The 23,042-nt window shown below is 42.9% G+C and overlaps 1 protein-coding gene and 1 long non-coding RNA gene across 8 annotated transcripts in view; one reads left to right on the forward strand and one right to left on the reverse strand.

Annotated features, from left to right (window-relative positions):
- Nucleotides 1–4,154: 4,154 nt before the first annotated feature.
- Nucleotides 4,155–7,933, reverse strand: LOC307202469. Its single transcript, XR_013832888.1, has 3 exons — nucleotides 7,803–7,933; nucleotides 6,025–6,160; nucleotides 4,155–5,901 (listed from the first exon to the last, which is right to left on the reverse strand). It is a non-coding gene; the product is annotated as an uncharacterized lncRNA (long non-coding RNA).
- Nucleotides 7,934–8,004: 71 nt separating this feature from the next.
- The window catches only part of LOC307202410 (ankyrin repeat and fibronectin type-III domain-containing protein 1-like), a 363,651-nt gene continuing 348,613 nt past the window's right edge, over nucleotides 8,005–23,042 (forward strand). For 3 of the 7 annotated variants that reach the window (XM_079952309.1, XM_079952316.1, XM_079952315.1), the window contains exons 1-2: nucleotides 8,005–8,157; nucleotides 21,578–21,725. The gene's annotated coding sequence lies outside the window, so the exon portion shown is untranslated. Of the gene's footprint in view, nucleotides 8,158–8,386; nucleotides 8,424–21,577; nucleotides 21,726–23,042 lie in introns of those variants that run through there. The other 4 variants (XM_079952317.1, XM_079952318.1, XM_079952313.1 and 1 more) reach the window with 3 other exon arrangements.

The following is a 23,042-nucleotide window of genomic DNA, read 5'->3' on the forward strand; positions in this document are numbered from 1 at the left end:
TTTCCTCAATGAAAATTGGGACATCCCATTCCATAATTATAATTATACTGTTTATACCCCACACTTCTTACTGGGTTGCCCCAGCCACTCTGGGCGGCTTCCAACATTTATAAAAACACAATAAAACATTAAACATTAATGAAACTTCCCTACACAGGGCTGCCTTCAGACCGCTCGAGGGGTCAGATAACTCCATTACCCTCCAACATTTCTCTGATGAAAACAGGGACATCCTAAGGAAATGCGGGACATTCTGGGATCAAATAGAAGCCGAGGTGGCTTCTCTAAATCAGGGACTGTCCCTGGAATATAGGAACACTTGAAGGGTCTGTAAAGTCTGACTGATTTGAGTTTAGGAACAACAAAAGAGCAGCACTCAAAGGCCCTATCTGCACTATACATTTAAAGTAGTATCAGACCACTTTAAACAGTAATGGCCTCCCCCACCACAAACAAGCCTGGAAACTGTAGTGTGTTAAGGGGGCTGAGTGTTAGGCGGTCCCTCTTCCCCTCAGAAAGCTACAATTCCCAGTTGCCCGGTAAGAGTGATTGCTTGTTAAACCACTCTGTCCACTGTAGCTCTGTGAGCTCCCTTAACAAACTCACTTCCCAGTATTCTTTGAGAGAAGCGTTTAAAGGATTTAAACCACTGTTTAAAGTGATTTCACTTATTTCAACAGCATCAGGTAAGCTTGCTTAAAATAGCCATTTCATAACATTTTATACAATTATGAAACTGCTAGCTTGTTGTTTTTTATTAAGCTGACGGTGGAGGTAAAGCACAGTCATTGTGGCTAGTAGCCATTGATAGCCTTGTCGTCCATGAAACTGTCTAATCCTCTTCTAAAGCTAGCTAAGTTGGGGGCCATCACCCTCTTGGCAAAGGAAGATCAACATGGCCCCATCCATCGACCAAAGAAGGAGCAACTGCAAGGAACTTGCTTCCCTTCTAGAAAGAAGAACACTCTGCTCCATTTGAGGACATCCCCACCCCTGAAAGGTGGAATATAAAGAAACAAGCAAGCAACCACAGATGATATTAATGAGTCCACGAGTCAAGAATAGCACTACAACCCTTTCTACGGTGCGCCAGTAGTAAGGCTTTTGGGCATTTTACTAAGTTTTGTCCCATTTGCATACAGATTAGAATAACAGAAACAGTGTTGGAAGGGACCCCATGGGGGGGTATAATTCAACCCCTTGCAATGCAGGAATCTCAACACACGGCTCCCCATCCAATTTGAAACCATACCAGACCCTACTTGGCTTTGCAAATGTGCTAGCAGTTTTATTGCTGCACCACTAGGATTAATATAAACTATAACTTTCGTTTTCATAATGTGAACATCATTAGTGTGGCTTTGGTTTCAGCTGCTCCAGTGCAGCTGGTTATCTTTTTAAAAAACTGGCTGTGAAAGGTTGTTTCAGTAACAAAAGCACAGGTCTCAAGAAAAGGAGAGAAAACTAGAGTGCAAGCAATTTTCTTGCACTGTCCTTGGATGACTTTAATCTCTTATGCTTATGCTAATTACATAGTCGACAAATATGTGGATTAGTCATAAATGGCATCATATTTTGTGTATATATCATAGATTACTTTCCCAAGTATTGCATCAGACTATGTGATTTTCTTCATTAAAAAACAGAATAACTTTCAAGTCTGCTACTTTAAAAGTACATATGTAGGCCAGATTTTTCTAATACCAAACATCTGGGAGGTTTTCGATAAGGATGTTTCAAAGAGAGATTAGGGTAATATAGCCCAATATTTCCTCCCAAAGTAGCACATCAGCTGTTTTGGATTTCTCTTTCACTTCTGTCTTCAAGCAGAAAGCCCTGGTTTAATTCCTAGCATCTCCAGTTAGGGCTGTGAGGGGCCGCTGGCTGAAACCATGGAGGCTGCTGCCAATCAGTGTAGACAGTGCTGAGCTAGGTGGACCAGTGATTTAAGGGTCTATATTCCAAAATACAGTTGTCCTTTACTAATAGTCCTACCTCATCTGTGCATTGTAGAAACCCAGCACCAGTCCTCCTGTAACCCATGTTTTGAGTCACCTTTGGGAATGACTCAGTTAACCTGGCCCATATTTTGATCATGTCAACATTTATTACTGAGGTCAGATTGCTATCAGCAATGGAAACTCCCTTCACTCATTTGTGGCAGTGAACACCAAAGTCGTGACTAATTATTAATTTACTCTGAAAAATGCTGACTTGCCTTTAACATCATTGAGACTGAAGCATTTTTTTCATTTGCTCTCCTGAATGTACATCTCATGCTAAGTTTACAGAAGTGTTCATGGCATCCCATGGAGCCAGTGCCCGAAGGGTAAGAGAGATTTCTAGTTCTTCCTGTTTGATTCTGTTGCTCTTGGCCACAAGGTTTCTTTTGGATTCAGAGCTTGACTTGGAGTGTTTTAGCTTTCAGATTCACTACATACAATTTGTTTGCCCCATCAGTTTTGAAATTTCGTAGGATTCCTCTGCCCCCTTTTGATTTTTTAAAAATTTCCAAACACCCAGTTTTTCTTCAGTATGATTATACAGAGAATATTTTCATATTGCTGATGTATGTTGTGGGGTTTTTTTTTTTTTAGCACAACATGCTAATTTTGCTCATATGCTTTTCTTTTCTTTTTGCCATACTGAGTGTGGTTGTTGTGCTGGTTGGGGACGACTCGTGGCACTCTTATAACCTGTGCCACTCCTACCAAGCCCTTCATAAAAAAGCTGCTCCCATTTCATTGCATAACCACCTACACAGGGAGTCATGGCAAGATTTATTAGGAAAACCATTAACTCTCATGTGCAACACTATGCCTCTCTCATCTCATATCCAAGCACAAGAAAACACGGCAGATTTCCTATTTGGAAATTATAAGCCTTCGGAGGAGTGCAGTCCTGTCAGCAGAGTCAAATAACACAGATGTAGTCTAGAGAGTTAAGAAACTGATAATATTGTTACATGCCAACCCCATTCTCTGCCGAGTGGTAGCAAGATTCGTGTGTGTGTGTGTGTGTGTGTGTGTGTGTGTGGTGCTTACCCAGGGTTGTGTTTCCATTGTAAAACTGAGGCACAGAGAGACTGTAGTGACTTTAAGATATATGATTTTATTTACACATATATACCCTTGAGCCTTGATGGAAGTACAGTGGTACCTCGGGTTACATACACTTTAGGTTACATACGCTTCAGCTTACAGACGCTTCAGGTTACAGATGCTTCAGGTCATAGATGCTTCAGGTTACAGACTCCGCTAACCCAGAAATAGTACCTCAAGTTAAGAACTTTGCTTCAGGATAAGAACAGAAATCGTGCTCCAGCGGCGCGGCGGCAGCAGGAGGCCCCATTAGCTAAAGTGGTGCTTCAGGTTAAGAACAGTTTCAGGTTAAGAACGGACCTCCGGAACGAATTAAGTTCTTAACCCGATGTACCACTGTATTGCAGAACATTCCATCCCTAGATAGTCTCTTCTTGCTTCTCCCATGGCTTCAGCAAGTTTGGGTCCAGAGCAGAAGCCAGCCATGCTCCCCACTCTCTGGGTGCAGCACCTCCCAGCCAGCCTGCAATGAGTGCTGCCTGTCCTTACTTCTCACTTTTTCAAAAACCTTCTGCAAAAGGATATTTTTTTTCCTGTGGTGACATCACACCCCTGTAACCCTGACAACCTCCCCCTCCCAATTCTACTGTCTCTGTTCACAGAAGGACAGCATTTGCATTGTCAATCGCTCTTAATGGCCCAGTACTCTGATCCCTTTGTTTCTTAATGGCCTCTCTATTAGCCATCTCTTGAACAGGAAAACCCGGTATAGCCTGTATTTTCACACTGCACCTGGCATCTTCCTTTAATACTCCAAATACTAGCTAAATTATTATAATTACTAAATTTAAGCATTTAGGGGGACTTGCCCCCTCCAACTCATAACAATTATTTACTGGATAAGCTGAACAAAACGGGGTAACTTGAGGAGAAATAAAATACAGTCGTACCTTGGTTTTCAAACAGCTTAGTTCTCAAACGTTTTGGCTCCCAAACGCCGCAAACCCGGAAGTGGCTGTTCCGGTTTGCAAATTATTTTTGGAAGCCGAAAATCCGATGGGGTTTCCGGGGCTTCCGATTGGCTGCAGGAAAACTCATTCAGAAGTACTTTCCCCCTCAGCTGTCAAATCTCAATGGTCTTCCTCAGTGACTACCAACTCCCATTTATTAGAACTGCCAACCATTCAGAGGCTCTCAGTTCCTTAAATCACACACTGAATGTTCGATGCCAGGGAGGTCCAGCCCACAAGGCCCTGGGCAACATTAAAAAAAACCCTCTTAAAGCCTTAAAAATCAAAGTCTGATTACTGGTAACATGTAGTTAATTATTTACATAAATGTTTATTAGCAATATTGGTTTTGCTGTATACATACATGTTTGTTTACAGAAAAAATACCAATTAAATATTAATATTAAATATATTGCAAACATTTTAATTTACAAAATGGGAGAATTGTATATTAAATATATGGACGTTGAATGCTAGTTTTTCTTTCATCCTACTGATATTATGAGGATATCAGCATTCCCAACAGTATCAAGCCTGTGTGTTAATATTTGTCTTATTAGATACATGATATCTTCAATATTTGTAGAGCACTGAAAATGGGAGTATATATAAAGTAGTTTAATATTTAATATTTAAACTTCCACCAACACCACTTTACCCATTTTTGCAAATATTGTATATCCTCTTTTGCTGTTGAAACATAAAAAGTTAGCTGCTAAGAAGCCAGGAATAATAAAATGGGCATTTTTTATTTGGTTATATTCACTCCTGTATCATGGTCCTTATTGGGATATTATTTCTTATGCTGTTCTTAAGTATCATGGTTAACAGGGTAAGAATTCAGTGTGCAGCTTCAGTCTACCACCACAGGCCCATTGCATAGTAAGGTTACATTTAATGACATACCGTAAGTGGAATCTGTGGTAACTCTGTGGGCTGCTTATGGTTGCATTAAGAACTGTATTCTTCATTGTACTCCCTCTTCAGTCCAAGTTTATTTTGTACCTTATTATTATTATGATTACTTTTTCTGAAGGGCTCTTCACATGCAAAGTTACACCCATTTAAAGAAAGCTATGTTTTTTCATCAATTAATTCAAACTGGAACAACAGGCCACGCAGAAACTCTTTGGGCTTGATTTTGCAAACACTTATGATTTGCTAATGCATTATGCAAAAGATATGCAGTAGGATGAAGAGCGTGGTTAATAGATCAGGTGAAGCAAAGGTAACAAGCAGCCTCTCTACCTGGTCTGCTGAATTTTGCTCCTCCCCCTCAGGCTTGCATAAGCAGCAAAGTTAAGAGCTGCTGCAAGAGGATTGGATTAAAACTCAAAATTACCTAGACAATTACAAATTGATTACATATTAGAAGAGTAGTCTCTTAAAATAAATGTAGTCTCTTAAAATATGAGAACAGTGACTCTGCAGTGCTGTTGCCCTAAAGGGGGGATAGGCAGGGGAGCAGACAAAACTGCTTGGGCTAATAGCTCAGAATAAATATATCCCAAAGTATGTTTCTCATGTATTCATAGGTCAATGCAATCCCATGGGAAAATACATAATAAACACATGTTATTGAATGTGCTGCCAGTTAATTCAGATAGCTACTACCCACAATTTTCAATCAAGTATAATTCCATTGTTGCTTCTTAAGCCCATTTAGCTGGAAACACATAAGTTCCATTGGCCTCAGACTAATGTCTGAATTGGATATGGAGAATCTGGTGACCACTGGATGATGTTAAACTCCACTGAATATGCTATCTGGGACTGATGGGACTTGGTCAGGGATGAAGGGAGCTGTAGTCCAGCAACATCTGGAGGGCCATGGGTTCCTCATTTCTGCTCTGCATAAACATTAGAATAAGAATGAAAAGGACCAACAAACACCAGTTATGTTATGATAGCAACTGCCAGTTACCTGATGGCAACTGCACATCATAAACTTATATTTGTATCTTAATATGTACTTCACACAGAAGTAGCCATTCCAAATGTTATTGGACTCACAAGAAGCCAGCACAGCTAATGACCAGGGAAGATGGGAGCTAGAGTCCAGCGATATCTAGAGGGGTGTGTGCTGGATATCCCTTGCTTCATGGGCTCCTTCGGGAGAAAGGTTGGGATATAAATTAAAATAGTAACAATGAATTTAGCTGAATTAGTCCACTGTTCAGATTTTGGGCACTCACTTCATTTTAACCAAAGGCCACTTCTTTCCAAATGAGTGCCTTTCATCAGCTGAGACAAGAACTTCACTTGAGGTCTCACCAACGGTAGCCTGGCCACAGCTATCAAGGACTGACTACTGTAATATATGAGGCTGCGTTTGAAGGGCATTCAGGAATTACAGTTACTTTAAACACAGCTGTCAGGATACTCATTGGGACTGGTTGATGGAAATTTATCTCACTAGTGTTGAAAGAACTTCATTAGCTTCCAGGCTGTTTCTATGGTGCTGGTGCTTATGCTTAAAGCCTTCTATGACTATCCAGGTGCTTGAAGGAAGGCTTTTGTATCAACAACAACAACAACAACAACATTTGCATGCCGCCCATCTGAATGGGTTGCCCCAGCCACTATTGAGTTCCTTCAGGTGCTGGTAACATCCAAAATGGATAGGTGCTGAAAATCTCAGCAGTGTGGGTAATGATGGGGGAAATTCTCTCTAGTGGGTAGAATTCATTTGGGAAAAGTCTGGGTCCTGCTTGCAGGCTTCTCAGAGCCAGTGTGGTGTAGTGGTTAAGAGCGGTAGTCTCGTAATCTGGGGAACCGGGTTCGCGTCTCCGCTTCTCCACATGCAGCTGCTGGGTGACCCTGGGCTAGTCACACTTCTCTGAAGCCTCTCAGCCCCACTCACCTCACAGAGTGTTTGTTGTGGGGGAGGAAGAGAAAGGAGAATGTTAGCCGCTCTGAGACTCCTTAAAGGGAGTGAAAGGCGGGATATCAAATCCAAAAATCCAAACTCATGTGGTCAGCTGCTGTAAGAACAGGATACTGGACTAGATGGGGCATTGGCCTGATCCCACAAGAACTTTATGTTCTCGTAAAGAGTGGAGGATGACTAATCTTATGTACTTTTATTAGCATTTCAGACTGTTAATAGTTTGTACTTGTTGTCTCTGCTGCTTTTTATTTGCTGCTGCTTTAAATGTTTTTTTTTTTTTTAATTCTTACTATATTCATATAAGCTGTGTCGAAGCTGCTGGAAGCAAAAGCCTGCCAAGATACAAACGGTATAAAACAAATAAGTGCAGGCAGTCTTCTTGTGTTGCACCACTTCAGACCACCTGCAGTTGTCATTTCACCGGTCAGCAGTAACTGTACCCATAGCCATTTCCTGGTTGTCATGAGGGGTCTACGTGCAAGAGCTTTTCAGCCACATCCTTCCTGCATGCGCACTTCGCAGTGCAGTATTTAATATGCCGAAGAGCATCCCTTTGAATCTTGCCTTCCCGCCTTGGCCCTGTTGTTACTGCAATCCTATTTCTGCCTTCTCAGAAGCCAGCTCCACGAAGTTCAGACGGAGCTTACACCCAACCGCAGAAAAGGCAGCTTTTAAGACTGCAGCCTCGCGTTATTAATAACAATTAAGCACAGCTGCTCCGCTGTTCCCCCACCCCGCGCCATATACACAGCCACAGCTTTTGCGCTCCTTTCCGCCCCCCCCCCCAAAGGGAGTTCAGCTGAGCTTTCTCCTATGCGTAGAACGGCAGCCTCAAATCCCCCTAGCTCCGCGCATGCTTACTTGGAAGCCCACCTCGCGCTCACTCGCGGGGTGTTTCTGCTTCTTCCAAATTAGGACGGCAGCCGCGGCAGCGGCAGCTTTTCCTCAGAAGAGTTTCCCGCCCAAACCGCCCCCTGCCTCGCGCTGGGCGGGCCTGAGGGCGGGCCGAGGAGCGAGGGGGGCCGGGCCGCGCGCGCCTCTTTCCCTTCCCCTCGTTTTCTCCTCATGCCCGCAAAGCTGTTGTTGCCGCCGCCAACACGGCTGGAGCGGGCGGGATGGAGAAAGGAGGCGGTGGGTGTCGCCCCCCGTGAATTCTTCCTCAGTCGGTAGGAGCGGCAGCAGCAGCAGCAGGAGGAGGAGTCTGTGGTGCCAGCGGGTATGTTGCCGTCCCTTCAGTCTGCACGTCCCCAGACCCGCCTGAGGGAAAGCGAGAATAGGCTTTGCCGCTTCCATGAACCCTCATCCCGGAGGGAGGGATGGTGCTACTGTCCCCTCCGCTTTTTTTTTGCCTTTTTAAATCGGTTCTAAATTCAGCTTTCCTGAAAAAGCGCTCTGTACATGGTCAGAGGCGTCCTTGGTCTCTCGCTCAAGGCAGAATATACTAATTCCTCTTGGTTGAAAGCAGAAGGTATGAGCTTGGAGGTAGGGATGCCAAGGCTGGAGTTTGCGTTTTTCGTGATTCAAGAGGAGGTCCCTGGTTCCTTTGTGGTGGAAAGCGTTCTGGGCATGTTCAGAGGCACTGTCGTCTTCCAGTATTTTTTGTGCGTTTCGGCAGACCTGTTAACGCAAAATAAATTATGGGGCAGAGCCTTGGGGTGGGGAAGCTTTTAAAGCCCAAGGCTTTGGGGGGGGGGGGAAATGCCAGTGGTGGGCAAGCCTTGAGGGAAATGTGAGCTGAGCAAAGAATGTGAATTTTTACCTCGGTACAACAGGCCGGCTTGCTACACATGCTTGTACACTTCTGTTTATCCTCCATCCATGGAAGCAAGAGGCATTATCAGAGTTCAAGAGTCAGTGCGGTGTAGTGGTTAGAGTGTTGGACTGGGGAGACCAGGGTTCAGATCTCCACACAGCCATGAAACTCACTGGGTGACCCTGGGACAATCAGCGACTCTCAGCCCTAACCTACCTCGCAAGGTTGTTGTTAGGATAAAATAGGAGAACTGTGTATGTAACATTGAGCCCCTTGGAGGAAAGTTGGGACAGAAATGTAAAAGCAGGTAAATAAAATGCTCCAGCCAGGCTGAAAGAAAAAGGTGGAAAGCAGGGCCAGGGGAAGAGCCTTGGAGGGCCACATCTTGCCTGTGGGCCTGAAAGTCTCCACCCCTCATTTAAGTTTTGTCAGTAGGTGAGTTAAAAGCAGAGTGTCTTAATGGTGCAGCAGCCAAATTCATTGAGGTGGCAGTGTGAGGGCAATATGTTCAAGGCTTGGAACCTGGTGACTATGGCCTAAGTGGCACAAACCTGCTTTTCTGAACCTATATGTGAAGGAGAGAGATGGAGAATGTCACAAAGTCATTATTTCCCAGCCCACATTTGACTATTAGCATCTTTGGCAGGGTGCCCAGCAGGGCATCATATCTCATGGAGTCTCCACTAGATGTGCACTTGATGTACCGGTATTTTGCTTGCCAGATCACCCCCGCCCCCAACCCTTTAGCCAGATTTCTGTTAGGTCCCTGGGGCATTAACAGCAGTCAAACATGTTGGATTTCCATGGTCTCTGTTCCACTCTCTTCCCTCACCCTGCTTGCTGTTTTCCCAAAGCCATGCCATGCCCCTCTGTGCTTCTAGTCATTGCCCAGCTGTTGAAATCTAACAAAGGCTTAAAAAAACTTTTCATTTTTCCCCCTCCCACAGAAGATATCTGTCCTCCTCACCCAGCATTTGGGGGGGGGGAGTGGGGGGAGGAGGAGAGATCTTACCAATTGGAAATCATGTAGCTGCAAGGCTAAAATCCAGGACTCTGAAAAAGCAAGTACTGTACTGTTATAGATGCCCCATATTGCTTATTTTAATAGCTTGTGTCTCATTCCAAAGCATTCCAGTTGATGTAGATTTCACAGCTCAGGAGTGTACCTTATTTTCTTTTTTTTGCCGTTTTGATCCTTGGGCATTTTTTAAGTGGTTGAATATATTAAGCCAATTTTCTTCTCTTTCCCAGCAAGCCTGGTTATCCCCTTTGCCTGCTTCATGCTGCTTGCGTGTGCCTTGGCTCTTGCTATTTGGCACTAAGTACATGCATTTCCTTTCTGTGTAAATTCTTTTACTTTCATGCTGTGTGCGATTTGGTTTACTTTGCAGAAGCTTTGGAGAGAAGCAGAGAAATACTTGTTTTAATCCCTTGGAAACCTCTCTCCTTCCGCAGCCATAGCATTTTACATGGGTTTTTTTTTTTTAGCAACTATGTATTTTTGGTTTGGCGGGCTGTTGATAGCCACTTCTTTTATCTCATTTCTCTCCGCACCAGTGTACGCCCCCAAACCCAGAAAGTGTGAAGTTTTTCTCCCTCTCCCCTCTCCATTTCCCCAGCAATTAGGTCTGTGTTGTTGGAATGCTCCTTTGGGCTCCTGTGAGAAGGCAGGCTTCCTGCTTTCTTGTCCAAATATTCAGTGGGGAACATCTTGTCCGGAGCTCATGGAACAAGTGAGCAAAGCTTGCTGGTTTAATAAGGAACAGGGAAAAAGAGAAAGAGATGACCAGAATTATATGAACCTTTTAAAAAATCAAAACAGAAATTGAGTACATGCACGTACTTGGAAGCAAGAGCTAGAAAGGGCTAGAAGAGCAGGCATCTCCAAACACCCCTATTGTACCTAAAATGGAATGTAGATTCCCTGGTTCTGCACCCAGAAGCTGATTTCAGCAGGTACTGTGCCTCTGATCGCTTTGATTTTCTTGTGCCTCTTCAATAGTTCTGTGTTGTTTTTTCAGATATTTGCTGGTTTTCAAAGAGAGATTTTCCTGTTATGTTTGAAGTAGCTAATTGGGTAGCAAAACACTGATGAAACAGGATGACTTAATGCTCTTGTAATGCTTTTTTGCTGCTCTGCTTCTTCTGTACTAACAGAATCTGCTTATTTGAACAGTCAAGAGCCATAGTGTATTATGTATATGAATTGACATATACTGTGCTGGGAATTTCATCCCTTAGATAGCATCATTATTTTAAGTTCCCATTAAGGAAGGTTTAATTATCCATTTATAAAATAGGCTTTGCACTGAAATTATTTAGCTTGAATAGGAACAGGTTCACTAGTAATCACAGTAAATATTTTAGACTAATAGATTCTTTTTTAATCCATGAGGTGAGTTGCCTCTGTGCCTTCCTAATTAGAAAACACCCATTTACTATTAATAGTGGTTGACACATATTTTGCCTCTATGACTTGTAGGCCAAAATGGCTATATCAGGGGTAACCATCATGGTGTCCTTCAGATGTTGTTGTGCTAAACAACTCCTATTAGCCCTGGCCAGCAGGTCCAGTGGTCAAGTATGATGGAAACTATATCCCCACATCTTCTGGAGTACACCACAGTGGCTAACCTTGGCATATAGGTTGGCTTGCAAGGCTGTGCATCTCAAACAGCTCCTTGAAAGATGAGCTCCTTTTGTAACAGGACTGTCTTCCATGACAGTGGGAACAGGGATCAGCCCATGATGTAGGGGCCTAGGGTTAAGTTCAGTAATGTTGTTAGAGTACTAAGTTTGTTGTGCGAAACATCCAAAGCTGAAGTTCCAGACAAACATACCTGGAAGCTAGCCCCACTGATGTCAATGGCACTTTCTTCTGTGTACATAGGATTACACTATTAATCTAGGATTGTATTCCCCCCCCATCTACCTGGGAAAATACTGATGTTAAGTGCTTACTAGAGGTATGCATGCAGTCAACTGTCAAGCTGGCTATTTCAAAATGAAGTGCAGTTTCTCAACTCTGCAGCCAGCAGCATAGCTAGCCGCTCGGGTGTCAGGGCAGGGTGCGCCACGGAGCCTACAATGAGTCTGTCCGCCGCATCTCCCTCAGCTGTAGGGTGGCTGAGGGGGAGGCATCAGGTAGACACGAGCTCCATGTTGCCATTTTGGGCAGCGCAGAGCCAGCAGGTGCCCGAGCCACTGCGTCACTCCCAGGAGAGATGTGTGGCTCGGGCGTGCTGCGGGCCCTACAGTAAGTGCCACCCTCTGATGTGCGGTGACCAGTGTACCCTGCCCCCTAGCTATGCCTCTATTTGCAGCTCCAGGTCAAATGCAGTTCTCCTTTCTGTCTTCTCAGGACACTTCAGAGGACTGAAGAAGAGGCCAGATGGAGGAGTTAATCTCCCAAACCCTCCTGGTTCCCACTAGCTTGCTGCCTTCTTATCTACTGTTTTCATAGACCCAGTTTCTACCCTCCATTCCTAGACCCTTCTGTATCTCTTCTGAATCAGAGTACCTCAGATGAATGAACCATAGCTGAGTAAGAGAGCACATGCTTTGCATGCAGAAGGCCTTAGCTTCAGCTCTGGCATCTCCTGCCTGAAACCCTGGAGAGATGCTTTCAGTCAGTATATGCATCATAAAGCTAAATAAACCAATGGTCTGACTTGGTGTAAAGCAGCTTCCTACATTCCTAATGGTATCCACAGATGCTTCTACTCTTTACCACTCTGACATTAGGGCACCTCATTCAATCACACCAAAAAACTCATCACTTTTACAATATAGTTTACATAGAATTTCATTGTGTCTCAAAAAAACTGGTTGCATCTTGTCAAGTACTTCTCACCTCTCACCTTTGTGTCTGTCAATTCACCTGCTGCTTTGAGACCAATTAAAGCTGTCACTTCAGGTGATATACATGTAATGGTTTGGGGAAATAATAGTTTATGACTTGAAATTGACTTTATAAGGCTGGGCCATATAATCTGTGCTCCCCCCAATAGTTTCAGGCTGCAACTGCCATGATCCTTGATCACTGATCATGTTGGCTGGGGCTGATGGGAGTTCCAACAACAGTTGGAGGGTCACAGGTTCCCTCATTTCTCTTAAAATATTACACCGTAGTAGTACTTAATGTGAAAATACTGAGAGAGGATTAATTTTTGTTTTTAATGACTTTCTCAGCATTTATGCAATTTCTGGGTGACGAGATAAGAAAGTAAACATTCTTAAGAACTAGTGTGGTTAAGTGGTTAGACTGTCTGGTCCAGGGTTCAAATCACCACTCAACCATGAAGCTCACTGGGTGACCTTGGGCCAGTCACTGCCTCTCAGTCTAACCAATATTGCAGGCTGCTGGGATTAAACTGAGAAAGGGAGTAAGTAATTTAAAAAAAAAACAAAAACAATTTGATACAGACATGTGGCAGGTAAATGTACTGCACCTACTTATTAAAAGGGAATCTCTGTAAAATATATTGGGGTTGTATTCCGCTAACATATGGAGAATAGATCCACTGAAAGTAAGTTAGTTTCCCATTTCAGTGGGTTTTCTGTGGGTAAAAGTTAGTGTAATATAATACAGTACAACTTTTAGTACATAAAATCTGGCCATAGCATCTAAATAAGGCTTCTGCTGCAAGGCTTGTGTCAAGAGTGTTCTTGAAAAGTTTTATATAATTCTGCCTAGCTAGAGTTACTATGATATGACACTTTTCATTGCTTCTGCAAAGAGCAAAGAAAACATGGCCTTTCTCTTAGTCATCAAATGTCAGCTAGACATTTGCCAGAATCAGGAAACCTGAATTCTAGATGCCTCTGGCCACTAGAAAGATATTTTTTGTTCGTTATGGATAATATGCCAGGATAAATTTTTAAGGGATGAGAAATTTAGACGAGGATAATTAGTTTGTGGTTGTAAATGAAACTTGTATGGAAGAAAAAAATGATGTAGCTCCCAGTTAAGGTACCAGTGGATTTTTCTGAATCAGTTTCACTTGTGCTGCAGGGCTGGTTGTGGGATAAAAGCTGCCTTGGCTGCCCTGTGGGGTGATCTAGCTGGGAATGAATGATGGGGAGAGTACAATATGTTGGAATGTTTTTACCTAGTGTTTGTAATTATATTAATGTGTTTGCTGCCCTGGGCTTCTTTGGGAAGCAGGGTAGGATATAAATTTGGGGGGGGAGGGAGAATATTAACAATAGCAATAGTATTTATTATCTTGGATCTCTGGGTAGCTTTCAATAGCATTGCCCATGGAATTATCAGTAGACTAGTTGAGCTGGATGTTCAAGGTGCCATTGGTGGTGATTCTGCTACTACCTGGATAACTGATTCCAGATGTTGGTGCTGGGGACCATTTCTTGACTTCTTGGCAGTTAGGCTTTGGGATGCCCTACGAATCTCTACTCTTCTAACTGTGTAACAATTGCACAAAACGGTTGGAAGAGTTCATCCCAAGATTTGGTTTGAGGCACCACCAATGTGAGAGCCAGTTTTATCTCTTTTTCCACATCAAATTTAGGTGAGGTTCTAGGTCTCCTGAACTGCAGAGTGTGTTCAGTAACAGTTAGGATGAGGGCTTATAAGGTGAAACTTGGTCTACCCCTGGTGGATGGTTCATCCACCCAAGTGAGCAATGTTAACCTTTTCTGGAAAGGATTGCTTACTGATTCAGCATTATCACTTGAGGCCCAAGTGGCCTTTGTGACTCTAAGCACCTTTTATTTTCCGTGGCTAATATACCAGTTATGAATCTTCCTGGATGTAGATGGCATGGCCACAGTTACCTCTCATTCAAATTAAACAGTCTATTTTATATGGGAATGCCTTTGAATATGGCATCAAAAAATAAGTCTGGAAGATTTTTAACTGGGTCTGATTGATTTGGTGTATTGTATCAATGCTTTATCAGTTGCACTGGCTTCCAGTCTATTTCTGAGCCCAATTCAAAGGGCTGTTTTTGACCTTTAAAGCCCTTATTGGCTTAGGATGAGGGTAACTGAAAGATAATCCTCTCATATATTTCTACTCAGACTTTGAGATATTATTCAAAGCTCCTGTTCCAGGTGCCTCCACCAAATTATATGAGTCAGGTAGCTTTTTGTTGTGGAACCACCTGTATAGAGAGGCTTGACTGCTGATTCCTTTATGGTCATTTTGGTACCTGATGATGATGATGATGATGATGATTTCAGGCCTTTAAAAACCTGCAGTATTCACTTTTAAATCCACTGCCTATCTCTTCTGTATTTTTAGTTATGCTGTGAAACTGGATTGCTGACTGTTTTATGCTGAAATTTGTTTTCTGTATTTTATTATTTTATGAGCTCCCTGATGACCTTTGTTGTTGTGTTGCCTGTATAACTTCCACAGATAAACAAGTTCTATATGTACTATGTGAAAGATAATTAGATCAGGGGGTTTCAAACTTCCTTAAGGGAACCCTTAAACATTTCTCATAAAATCCCTGCACATTTGACATTTTTAAAAAAACTAGTACAGTATGGTGTATTGGTTAGAGTGTCTGACTAGGATTTTGGATAACATAGTTCAAATCCTCAGCCATCAAGTTGACTGGGTAAGTTTGAGCCAGCTTCTGCCTCACAGCCTAGCCTGCTTCCTCTGCTGAATTCTGCGCACCAAGGTGCTACCAGGCTGTTGTCTGACCAGCTTGCTAGCTTGCTGACCTTGGAATGTTGTAGAATGTAGAGGATTACTGTACTTTAAATAGGGTACTGACCAGACTTGTTGGACCTCCTCACTATCTGTTTGCAATGAGAGTATGTCAGAGAATTGTGCTTTGGTTCAGTTGCAACTACGTTATATGTTGGAGGAGGAGATGCGTTGTTGCAGACAAGTTGTCATTCAAGGAAGTTGCCATTATTTGACCTCTGATAAGCTTCTAAGGAACTCTGGGTTACAGTTTTGTAAGCCGTTTGCTTAGAATGGTTATGAAGTCAATCATCAGGATGTGGACAGGCTGCTTGGACGAGTGAAACCAGCCACCTGTCTCCTGGATCCTTGCCCATCCTGGCTTATAAAAGCTAGCCGGGAAGGACTGGGCGATGGGCTTCGTGGGGTGGTGAATGCTTCCCTCCGTGAGGGAGCCTTCCCAGACCCGCTGAAAGAGGCGGTTATTAAACCGCTTCTTAAAAAACCATCTTTAGATGCGGCCACGATGGCCAACTTTCGCCCAGTCTCAAATCTTCCATTCTTGGGCAAGGTGATTGAGCGGGTGGTTGCTGAACAACTCCAAGCACGCCTGGAAGAAGCGGACCATTTGGATCCCTTCCAGTCGGGATTCAGGCCTCATCATGGGACTGAAACTGCCTTGGTCGCACTGGTTGATGATCTCCGGCGGGCTAGGGACAAAGGTGAGAGCTGTTTCCTAGTTCTGCTGGATCTCTCAGCGGCGTTTGATACCATCGACCATAACATCCTTCTGGACCGTCTTGAGGGGCTGGGAGCTGGGGGCACTGTCATACAGTGGTTCCGCTCCTTCCTCCTGGGCCGTGTTCAGAAAGTGGTGGTGGGGGATGAGTGTTCAGACCCCTGGGCTCTCACTTGTGGGGTGCCTCAGGGTTCTGTCCTCTCCCCCATGCTTTTCAACATTTACATACAGCCGCTGGGAGAGATCATCAGGAGGTTTGGGTTGGGTGTTCATCAGTATGCGGATGATACCCAGCTCTACCTCTCTTTTAAATCAGAACCAGTGAAGGCGGTGAAGGTCCTGTGTGATTGTCTGGAGGCGGTTGGAGGATGGATGGCGGCTAACAGATTGAGGTTGAATCCTGACAAGACAGAAGTACTGTTTTTGGGGGACAGGAGGTGGGCAGGTGTGGAGGATTCCCTGGTCCTGAATGGGGTAACTGTGCCCCTGAAGGACCAGGTGAGCAGCCTGGGAGTCATTTTGGACTCACAGCTGTCCATGGAGGCACAGGTCAAATCTGTATCCAGGGCAGCTGTTTACCAGCTCCATCTGGTACGTAGGCTGAGACCCTATCTGCCTGCGGACTGTCTCGCCAGAGTGGTGCATGCTCTGGTTATCTCCCGCTTGGACTACTGCAATGCACTCTACGTGGGGCTACCTTTGAAGGTGACTCGGAAACTACAACTAATCCAGAATGCGGCAGCTAGACTGGTGACTGGGGGCGGCCGCCGAGACCATATAACACCGGTCTTGAAAGACCTACATTGGCTCCCAGTACGTTTCCGAGCACAATTCAAAGTGTTGGTGCTGACCTTTAAAGCCCTAAATGGCCTCGGTCCAGTATACCTGAAGGAGCGTCTCCATCCCCATCATTCTGCCCGGATGCTGAGGTCCAGCGCCGAGGGCCTTCTGGTGGTTCCCTCATTGCGAGAAGCAAAGCTACAGGGAACCAGGCAGAGGGCCTTCTCGGTAGTGGTGCCCGCCCTGTGGAACGCCCTTCCAGCAGATGTCAAAGCGATAAACAACTACCTGACATTCAGAAGACATCTTAAGGCAGCCCTGTTCAGGGAAGTTTTTAATGTGTGATATTTTACTGTATTTTTGGTTTCTATGGAAGCCGCCCAGAGTGGCTGGGGAGGCCCAGCCAGATGGGCGGGGTATAAATGATAAATTTTATTATTGTTATTATTATTATTATTATTCACACTCAGCAATGCTTTGTCATTGCCAGTTTTTGCTATATTTCAATGACATTATTTGAACTCAAGGGTATTAAGGCAGTTGGTGGAGGTAGAAAATTGCTGCCCCCCCATTAGTAAAACATTTTTTGGGGGGGGAGTGTTGTTGCTTGTAGTGTGTACATTAATCCCACATTTACCTCTGGGAAACAGCTTTTGCAAGTTATTTTTATTACTTCTAGAACCTGTGAGATTAGAGTTGATATTAGGACAAAATTAATTTGTCTGTACAAAAGGGTGCAATTTGTGTCTCTGCTTTTTAAAAAAATGAGTGTCTACTCTCTAGTTCCTTTTACTTAGAGATCTGGCATACTGTTCAAAGCATTTTTTAGTTTAAAAAACTTGAATATAATGTCTTCTATTGATTTATATAACTTGAAACCAAAATTTCTAAAACAGCTTTGCAAATGCAGTAGATATTGCCCATTCTAGTTCTACAGTGATTTCCAAAAGGCAGATTATAAGAGGCTTTATCAGTGGGTTGCTAGACTGGCAGTAGTGAGAGCAGAAAACAATGCAGCCCAGGGGGGTTAATGCACAACTGATATCTGTATAAGGGATAGTCAAAATATGGATTTTTAATAAGGACAGAAAATGGTGGGAGTGGGGAAACTAGGAATCAAGTATGTTACTGAAAAATTGTGAAAACAAAATTGCATGGTTTTTAGGGGAGGAAATATTCCTAATGGGTTTGCAAGCATCATTAGAGATGACTATTTTTAACTTATGGGCCCCCAACCAAATTGCCTCTAATTGGAAACTGAGATGTGAATAAAAATAGATGTGCACCTTAACATCTTGATGACTCTTGGCATGCAAGTGGAGCTTCTAAAATATTATAGGCACAATGAGGTATGTATTACCTCATTGTGAGATGCCCACCAAATAAACTTGGTTGTGTCTTCCTGGTTCTTTGAAATGTTATGTTGATAGACATATTTCCATTATTTTTGATTGCTTGTTTAAAATTGTATTGCAAGCAGCTGCATACCTAGACACTGTGGCAGGTAAGATTGTTTCTTTCATGCAATAAACCAGAATAGCTTTTAAAATGAGTTACTGTTTTATCTTGTTTAAGCTATTGTTGTCTCTCAAATATTAATATAGCAGCAGATTAGATCACTATGCAATGACGGGCCAAATATAAAATGGGTCAGTAAATACGTAAGTGGGCTAGTACATTTTTATGAATCTGGATTCAATACCTTTTGATGATTTTGTAAGCCTCATTTAAAGTACAATTTTAGGCTGCACCCATATGCATATCTGTCTGGTAGTAAATTCCACCTAAGTTGGTGGGACTTGAACCCAATTCTATGCATAATTAATTATGCCTAAGGTCATTAATTTATTTAGCAATTAATCAGTTTATTTTATTTATATATCCAACTTGATTTACAAGGCAGCTTACAAATCAGTCCTTTGCATGTCTACACAGAAGTAAGTCCACTTGTGTTCAGTTGCATTTACTCCCTATGAAGCATGCTTAGGAATGGTGCCTAAGGCTCAGATCCTATGCATGCTTAGGAGTAAGCCCCATTTAATATGGTGGGATCTCTTTCTGAATTAACATGCTTAGGATTGCACTGGAAATGATGATACAGCTTTTAGCTCATATGGAAATAAAAATGAACTGAAACAGAATTGCAGGATGCAGTTAATAAAATAAGCAGTAGCAAAACCCATACTGTACTGTACTGTCAGAAAGTAGGCCAACAAAAATGAAATGAATTGTTATAGCAACAATGATAGCAAAAATCCACAATAAAAATGAAAAACAATAATCGAAACAATGAAACATGACATTTGATAAGCAGAAACTAAAGACAGAGAATAACAGCTCAATTCAACAGGAGTGAAATTGGCAAAAACTAGTCCCACAGATGTTGAGCAGGTTGTATAGGCTCTGAAAACCCCCCTGCTTTAACCTCCAGGGAGGTTCACAGCCTTGGTGGTACTGTCAGGGAAGAGTTAGAAGTTTCCAGTTTCTCAGAGGGAGAAAGCTTTCCCCAAGGGGGGGAGGGGAGCAGTGAATCTAATAGAAGAGAACAGGAGGAACAAGAGGGAGGGACCGGCTGTTTCCAGGAAAGGCAAGGGTTAAGTTCTAGCTCAGATACAAGCCAGCTATAGCCAGGAGGTTAGAAAAAAGAGCGGGAAAACAAAGGGAAGGGCACGACATTTTGAGAGTGGCTGGTCATGGAGAAGCAGAGCTCAGAAGGTATCTGAAATAAGTGACTCTGAGGAATAATATTTAAGAACTGTTTATAAGATTGTTTTGTTAATACGCAATAAAAAGTTTTATAAAAGAACAAGAAGCGTTTGTGTGGTGATCTGAAGAGGACAACGACCAGGCCTGACAGGTACTGCTGAAAAGGTTGTGCCCTGTGTTAACCACCCACTGCATCCCAAATGGTGGTGCAACTTGAAGCAGCAACTCCTGAAAGATCAATATGGATGGACTTATGAAATAGGAGGCAGTCAATAGCCTTAGGTGTGCCAACTTTGCATAGGGTCTCTGTGTTACTTGCAATTAGGTATGCATGCTATCGGACTGTCATGGTAGTATTTTAATGAACATAGTGCCTTGAGTCGTATACAACACTTGTCTGAGGTAAGCTTTAGTAGGACGTATTTCTAGTAAAGATTGCTTTGCGTAGCTCCACAGTCAGAACATGACTATAGTTTGCTAAAGTCATTTTGAGCGAAGAGGCCTTTAGAGCTTGGTGGCATTGGTTCTGTACTGTATCACCTTGCTTCTATCATTGATGGTACTTTGTGTACTTTCCCTTCTAATCCTTGAAGTTATATATGTAAGAGGACTAAATGGTGGCCTTTAAGTAACTAGCTACACTACAGAAAGCATGAAATGTACTGAAAGTTCATCTTCATATAAGCTGCTGTCTTATGTACAAAGTTCACATCTTCAGAAATATGCCATTCAGCAGGACTAAATTCATGCTCCTCTTAGAGCTGTAATAATTGTTTTTATGAGCCAGCTGCAATGATAATTTCAGAGCTTGGGTGTTGTGCAGTAATTATCAGCATATGGTTTTCTTGGGACAGGGAATTGCAAGGTAGTGACTCTGTGGAGAATTTGAAGGGAGGTGGTAAGGAATTAATTTCTCAAGTAGCAGGGTTTAATTTGAGCCATGGCCTACCTCTGGAAGAAGTGATGATAAAGAATTTGCAGAGGGCATTTCTCCACAGTCAGCACACCGGGTGGCTTTCAAGCAGAGGGAGCCCTGGAACATACTTCAGAAATCAAGCAGCGTTTTAATAGCTGTGGTAGCCTGATAATGAAAATTGAGGAGGGGACATATTTCTGTGAGACCCAGAGACATGTCATTTGTACTAGGAACTGTGCTTAATTTATGCTTTCTGACAAAATAAAATAAAGGTTGCATGGACACCCCGAGCTAAACAATCTCACACTTTTACAAGCACCCAAGTTAAGCCTTCTAATAACTTCAAGTCTTTTTGCGTGCCCACAAAAAGCCTGCATTCTCCTCTTGTGCCTTCTTCCTTTGTTAGCTAGCATCCCAACAACCTACCTGTGGTGCCAGGGAAGACAGTTGAAGTGGGTGGTAGGATACTCCAGCTCCATTTTGGAACATCACTTCCTGCTAGGGAGGGCACTGGGACTTCAACTTTCAGAATCCCTAATGGGAAAATGACTATTTTATTCCCACAAGGGACAAGGTCATTGGACTCTCTGGCATTTCTAGTAGAAATTTATGTGAATAATGCTTTTTCATTAGAGTTGATAAGACTGATGATCCTAGTCCTTCCTGTGGTGGAAATAATTGACCAAGCAGAGAGGATTAGACAAATTAATAGAATCATAGAGCTGGAAAGCACCACAAGGGTAATCTAGTCCAACTCCCTGCAATGCAGGAATCTGTTGCCCAATGTGTGATAGCCAAGAGTTGAAAATTCACTATTCTATTCTACACTTAGGGTTGAATTTACTCAGTGACCTTTGCCACTTCACATCTCACTCCAATTCTCAGTTTGCAAATAATACCGTTTGGTCTTATTGTAAGGCTTAGCAGGACTACATGTGCGAAGCCCTTTGAACACTGCAAGTGTGATGTAAATACTAAGAATTATTACCACTCTCTCTTGAAGCTAAGTAAAAGGTCAGTGATTTAGGAGCATTGTAATGAGAGTTGCTGTATAAAACATGTTCTTCTTCTTTATCTGTAGATTACATCTGGCTGCATCTCCAAGTGGCATCTAATGCTATCTTCATAGAATGATGTTCTTGCTGTTACAGAAGAATGATTTTATTTGGTAGAGCCTCACAAGTGGTCCCAGAAAGAGCTGTCCAATATTTGATGTTTTCTCACTAATGGTAAGTTTCTCCAAAAGTGGTTTACTACATTACTTTATTTATATAACTAAAAACAACCCCAGGAAGTCCCCCCCCATAGAAAAGCACATTCTTTAACATATTAAATAGGTTGCTCTGTAGTGTCAGGTCCTGCTGGTTTGAGTTCAAGACTGAGGCTTGCAATTTGCTCCACAGCTGGCTCCTATCTGAGCCCATTGTAACATAGGAATTTCATGGACCGTTAAGGGTGAATGACTTTTCTGTTGTAAAAGAAGCTGTCCTGCTTTAAAATCTGTTCAGAGCTCAGGGTTTAGACTATCAAGGTGTTACTACAGATTTCTATTGAATAAGCAACACCAGTACTTTTCTGCACTGTAACCCTCCCCTTAAAAAAAACCTAGTTGGCAAAACCCCTAGAAGGCTATCTTAAGTAGTAAGTGGAGGTGGCAGGTTGTGCTTTCCCTTTCCTATGCCTGGTTTTTTCCCCCCTAGCAAAGACCTGTTGCCCCTTCCAGCCACTGTTGTTTCCTTCACCCCTCCAACATTAAATGTTTCTGGGGTGGAGAGAATGGAGGAGTTGCCTAGTAACAGTTCATGTACTGCTTCTGGATCAACTGATTTTCAGGATGTTGTTAGTGTGAGAGAGATTGTAGCAGAATGGAAGGAGAGGGATGTAACTTAGAGAAGAGAAGGCAAGATTAGGAGGTGATGGTCAGCTCTTAAGTTCTTGCCTCTCCTCTTCCTCCTCCTGGGTTGTCAGCTAGGGGCTAGACATGATGTAGAGGCTGTCAGTGGCTAATTTCTGTTTTGAACTGAATTACCTATCATGTTAAAGGCACTGCTGTTATAGATCACAGGTAGCATCTTTTAATGCTATAATACAGGCAGCAAAGTTACCATTTTGAATTGTGATATCAATACAGGAAGAGATGTTCCCTTTTTAAAACAAAAACCATAATTGAAAGGGCATGTTACCCTTGCAGACACTTATTGGATGAGGACTGCTTTCCATGATGCAATTTGCACTTGAAATAACATTTCTACAAGTCACCCCTCTGGGTAGGATTTATGCCCATGCCTAATTCAAATCAGACATGAGTGCCTAAAATCTGGAGGCATCCCATAGAAATACATCCTTACTGCCTTGCAATAACTCATGGGAATGATTTGCTGATGGACTCCCATGAGTAAAAATAATACTATGGTGAGTCTGCTGTTTCTTTATATATGGAGAACCAGCTTTTATTTAACTCTAATTCACCAATGCTTGTGGAGTGTTTCCTACTTTTCTCCCACTCCCACCATGCACATACATTCAAAACCTTCTAACCACTGCCA

Source organism: Podarcis cretensis, assembly GCF_951804945.1.
Source record: "Podarcis cretensis genome assembly, chromosome: 14".
Taxonomy (NCBI): domain Eukaryota; kingdom Metazoa; phylum Chordata; class Lepidosauria; order Squamata; family Lacertidae; genus Podarcis; species Podarcis cretensis.